The sequence below is a fragment of the Herpailurus yagouaroundi genome, unplaced genomic scaffold, assembly GCF_014898765.1.
Source record: "Herpailurus yagouaroundi ecotype Mexico unplaced genomic scaffold, PumYag 77, whole genome shotgun sequence".
Lineage (NCBI taxonomy): Eukaryota > Metazoa > Chordata > Mammalia > Carnivora > Felidae > Herpailurus > Herpailurus yagouaroundi.
Window position 1 is genome coordinate 58,789,990 of NW_024412388.1, and position 6,000 is coordinate 58,795,989.

Sequence of the window (6,000 nt, forward strand, 5' to 3'; positions counted from 1 at the left end):
CTATTGTGATATTCCTATATTATGTGGCATTAACTTGGATTCCTGGGCCCTTTTAATCCTCAGCATTAAAGGTCTCAGCCACTTACAGTAATTTTTGTAAATTCAATTGTGTAACTGTCATGTCCAAATCTTAGTGTTTGCAGATTCGTTATAGATTCTAGCAGGGGAGGTCAAAAGCCACTTTTATAGAGACATACTATTTATATTTTTATCTGTAATGGTAAATTTACTGAGTCTAAAGAAATGCTTAAAAAAGAATCTTCTAGAATTAAGTGCATTGTCAGCAAGTTATTGTCAAGAAGCCATAAATCAAATAATTAGATGTTTTAAATTGCTTTTATATTAAAGGCTTTTAGTCATTTGTCTGCTCTTGCCATTTGTTTCACCTTAAAAAAGCATATTGTTGAACTTGATTAATAATGCCAGGTAGGCGGCAAATACACAAGAATACATATTATATATTGTGCATATTCTGAATTACATGATAAGAGTCTGGAAATTCTGACTCTGTAGGCAGCAGCATTTTGAGGCAGGTCCTATCTTAGTACCTTAGGGCTGTGGAAATCACAACAACCAACCAAATCAGAAAAGCAAGGACTATTTATACTAAGCTTACAAGGGAGTCAGGTACTGTCACTTGTGTTTTGACAGACACTCAAAGGCAAGCAGAGCATAAAGAATTGTAGAAATTTAGGGGGTACCTGGGTGGCTCAGTCGGTTAAGCATCTGACTTGATTTCGGCTTAGATCATGATCTCACAGTTTATGAGTTCAAGCCCCTCACTGGGCGCTGCCCTGCCATCACGGAGCTTGGGATTTTCTTTCTTTCCCTCTCTCTCTGCCTCTCCCCTATTCATGTTCTCTCTCTCTCTCTCTCTCTCTTAGCCTCCCTCTTTCAAAATAAATAAATAAACTTAAAAAAAAAAGAATTGTAGAATTTTAGAGGTGCCTGGATCGCTCTGTCGGTTAAGTGTGTATCCATCCAACCCTTGGTCTCAGCTCAGGTCTTGATCTCAGGGTTGTGGGTTTAAACCCCATGTTGGGCTCTGTGCTAGGCATGAAGCTTACTTAACAACAAAAAGAATTGTAGAAAATTTAGTATCTGTTGATGTGGATGAGAAACTAAGATTTCCATATTTAAAACTGTCAGAAGGGCCCCCTGGGTGACTCAGTCGGTTAAGCATCTGACTGTATTTCGGCTCAAGTCATAATCCCAGGGTTGTGGGGTTGGGTTCTGCACTGAGCATGGAGTCTGCTTGAGATTCTCTCTCTCCTGCCCCTGTCCCCCACTTACTTACTCTTTTTAAAATATATTTTTAAAAAAGCAGGGGCGCCTGGGTGGCTCATTCGGTTAAGCATCTGACTTTGGCTCAGGTCATGATCTGGTGGTTCATGAGTTCGAGCCCTGCATCGGGCCATGTGCTGACAGCTCAGAACCTGGAGCCTGTTTCAGATTCTGTGTGTCTCTCTCTGCCCCTACCCCAATCACACTCAGTATCTCTCTCAAAAATGAATAGACACTAAAAATTTTTTTTTAAAACTCAGAAGACTTTTAAATGGAAAACATTAAACCACTGTCAGAAATGTTAAAAAAAAAAAAAGCTGAAAAATTATGGCTGACAGGAGTGGAAAAGCTTTATAGTGTGAACAAGTGAAGGTTTCAGTATGCCGTGGTTAGGGGCTGTTGGCATGGGGAAGCTGCAGGCAACCTAATTTGAAGTGGGATGTCCAATGCCATTGGTTAGGGGTGCATATGTGGTTTTCTGGGTTTGGTCTTCAGTTGAAAACAGACAAACTTAGGGGAGCTGTCACTTTGTCACTTACTAATCAAGTGCTGGCCATTTGGGGATGATTGTTACAGAAGTTAATATTTAGCTTCCTGGATTGTCACTAGAGATAGCAGGTCTGACTTCTAGCTGGCTGGCTTCCTCAGTTGTTTGTTGTTTGTAGATAAAGGGTTTGGTTTTCTGCAGAGACTGCTGCAGATTGTAGGTCAAAGTTCCATGTTTGTATAAGGTCTATCCATGGTCCATTTGTGTATTCAGTCTCTCAGAGCTTCTTGTGAGCAGTAACTACCCTTGTATTAGGGTTCTCTAGAGGAACAGAACAGAGAGAGAAAGAGAGAGAAAGAGATTAATTTTAAGTAATTGGCTAATGTTACTCGGGCTGGCCAGTCTGAAATCTGTGGGTCCAGCTAGAGATTCATTAAGAGTTGTTGCTGTCTTGAGTCCAGAATCTGCAGTCTCAGACAGGGTTTCTGTGTTGCAGGCTTGAGGCTTAGTTTTATGTTAAATTCTTTGCTTTTGACTGATTGGGTGAAGGCCCCCAACATAGAGACTGGTCTCCTTTACTCAAAATCTACTAATTTAATGCTAATCACATCTAAAAGTTATCTTCCCAATAACATCTAAACTGGTATTTGACCAAACAGTGGGCACTATAAGCATAGCCAAGTTGACGCATGATTAACCATCACAAACATGTCCTAGGCACTGTTCCTTACTTACTGCCTGAGAAGTCACCATTATGTTTATTAGGGTTTATGAGGTTTATCTACAACTTTTGGTTGTCTGCAAGCATATCTTTCTCCATTAATATAGTTTACACAGAGGCAGTGACTTAGTATTTAAACACTGCACCCTCCACCTTCCACCCCCTTCATAATACATCTGGCCTTGTAAGAAGGAAATAATACTTAGACAGTCACCTTCTGGTTGGGTTAGCTGAAGTCAGGCTGCCAGAACACTGTTTTCACTGAGTTGCTTTATAGGGCACTTTATCCAAAATACCATTCTACCCTCGTGTTTACTACATTCATTGTTGGAATTCTGAATGAAATTAGTATCTTACACCAAAGCCAGTGGGTACTATCTTAAGTAGACATACAGCAGTATGTTTATTATATTCAGCTAGATGACATTTAAGAGAAAATATTACAGAGTATAACAAGCTCATTTCTTTTGCTTGTGACTCAGTTTAGTCATATATTTGTACCTGAGAGCTTATTCATAGCTGGCTTCTGGTTGCTTTCTATTACATAACAAAAGAAATGGTACTTACCCTTCTTCTCGGTGTTCTTGTAGGTTTTCTTAGTTTTTTAGAGATTTCTATTATAGGTAAAGTTGGTAAGCTGGTCCATGATTTTGGAATTTTGTGCCAAAGACTACCAGCTCTGAGATGTGAGGAGTAAATAAAAAGTAACCATGAAATCTGGAATATTTTTTAAAACTCAAGACATCCTTTTTAACAAGAGTAGACTTAAATGACCTGAATTCCACAGAGAAGCCAGGAAACACTTGGGAACTATACATTTATTTTAACAAAAATGGGAATCTAATATCCTGTATTTTTATAAAATGAAAATAATGTCACTTAATTACTCAGGTGGACCTAAAGAAAATTTTAGGGCAAAGGAAATAAAGCTTGTAATGCACTTTAGAAAAACAACATAAATGCTTTATAAGAAAACCCTCAGGCCAATAAGCAAAAAAAAAAAAAAAAAAAAAAGAGAGAGAGAGAGAAATACTACAAAAGTAGTATTATTCAAAATAAGGGAAATTCTCTTAGGAATTACCCAAAGATAAACAAGAAAAAAAAAGAATTTCCATCTCCACAATAAAAGAAACCCTGATTCCATTCGCTTCATGATCCAAATGTGAACTTAGAAAAAAAAAAATAAGTATAATGAAAAATATAATTGCTTTGGGTTAGAAATTAAAGATGAGTTGAGAAAAGGATTGCTGTATTATTATTTTTTTAAGATTCACCTTTGATTCAATTTTGACTTATTGGTCACAGAGTCAATTCAAATTTTTTCCCACAAGGGGGGGCCTGGGTGGCTCAATTGGTTAAGTGTCTGACTCTAGTAGATTTCAGCTCAGCTCATGATCTCAGGTTTGTGAGTTCGAGCCCCACATTGGGCTCTGCTCTGGCAGTGTGGTGCCTACTTGGGATTCTTTCTCTCCCTCTCTCTGCCCCTCCCCAACTCGAACTGTCTCTCTTTCAAAGTAAATAAATTTTAAGAAAGTATGGTAAAATATAAATTAAAATAAATAAATAAATTTGTTCCCACTGGAACTGTCGAAATTGCAAACATTCCCCATCTTTTGAGTAAAATGCCTCTGACAGAACACATATAGTATATAGTACTAGGAATTAGAGATTACTTACTTCATTATTATTTTTACTAAACCTTATATCTCAATTTCTTCAATTAGAAAAATGCTCAGACCTGATTGTTTGATGGGTTTTTGTTTTCATTTATTAGCTCTCTTGTTCTCACACTTCCCTGTTAAATTGGAAGGTACAAGTATAATCCATTTTCTACAGAGAAGCAAAGGAAGATTCGGAGTGGTCTTGTGATCCTTATCACGTAGCAGAACCAGGGCTGGAACTCTGGTCTTCTGACCTCATTTCATTGTTCTATGACACCATTCCTTAGTCCAGCATAAAAGAATTCCTAAACAGATTAGCAAACCACTCTATGGTGGTGAAATTGTGAAAGTTGTTATTATGTGATCAAGTCATTATAAGGAAAACCCTAGTTTCTGGTGGGGGAAGAGAATAGGGTGGGAACTCTCTAAGATAGACATGTATTTGATTCGTACAGTTTATTTTATTTTGAATAAGAGTCTAGCAAAGTCTAGCCTTGGACTGCTTCTTAAGGGTTGGTCTCTGAAATAAATGCCCTACAGAAATGGGGAAAGAGGACTGGCCTTTTACAGTCCTGTATTATTCAGTCATTAGTTATGAACTGGGATGGAGAGGGGACAGGGAAGGTGGTGGTGGTGGGAGAGGGTTTGGGTAACTTCCCTGCTGAAGTGACTCCAGCCAGCACAAGGCAATTCTTTGGAGAAGGGTGGATGGGTACCCTGGTATGGTAGAGGATATCCACTGGATATTAGAGTATCCACTACAAGTGTTAAGTTACTCCTTGTCCATTTATATCTGACAACCTCCAAGCTAGTCTAAAAAAATTACTGAGGCTGTGATGTGATTATTGGAATATGATAAAATTTCTCCTTCCCATAGTATTTTTTTTTTTTTTTCTCTTTTGGCAAAAGGATTTGTTCTATAGAGTTTAGGGAGTTATAGATACAGAGGCCAGGGATAGGCCACCTCCAGATGGGCCACTTTGGCATGAAGATTATTTTTTAGTTAAAAAGCAATCAAGGATACACGCCTGGGTGGCTCAGTTGGTTAAACATCCGGCTCTTGAGTTTGGCTCAGGTCATGATCTCACCATTCATGGGTTGGAGCCTGATGGAGGGCTCTGAGCTCACAGACAGTGCGAAGCTTGCTCAGGATTCTCTCTCTCCTCTGTCTCTTCTCCTCCTTTGCTCTTTCTCTCTCAAAATAAATAAATAAACTTTTTTAAAAATCTTAGAAAAACAAAAGTAATCAGGAACCTCTGCTCTGGGTGGCTTGGTTGGTTAAGCATCTGGCTCTTGATTTCGGCCCAGGTCATGATCTCGTGGTTCATGAGATTGAGCCTCCAATTGGGCTCTGTGCTGACAGCATGGAACCTGCTTGGGATTCTCTCTCTCTCCCTCTCTCTCTGCCCCTCTGCTGCTCATTCTCTCTCTCTCTCTCTCTCTCTCTCTCTCAAAATAAACATGAAAAGAATTAAAAATAAATAAATAAAAATAATAAAGCAATCAAAACTCAGCAGCTTCAGAAAAAGGTTTTTACCTGCCCCCCCCCACCTCAATTTAGATAGAGGACCTGCTCTAGGAAAAGAGTTATCACCATAGATAACTACATTATGCTATAAACTAGGAGTGCTAGACAAGGAAGAACCTAGTAAGGCTTGTTTGACCAAAACCCTCTATACCCCATTGTTTCCTTTTGGTCCAGGAAATATTTGTTTGCCAAACATTTACTCTTTTTCATCTTCCTGTGAATTGCATGTTTTCTCTTTAAAGTTCCAGACTCCTACCCCTTTTCCTTAGTTCAGAAAGACATATATATATATATATATATATATATATATATATATATA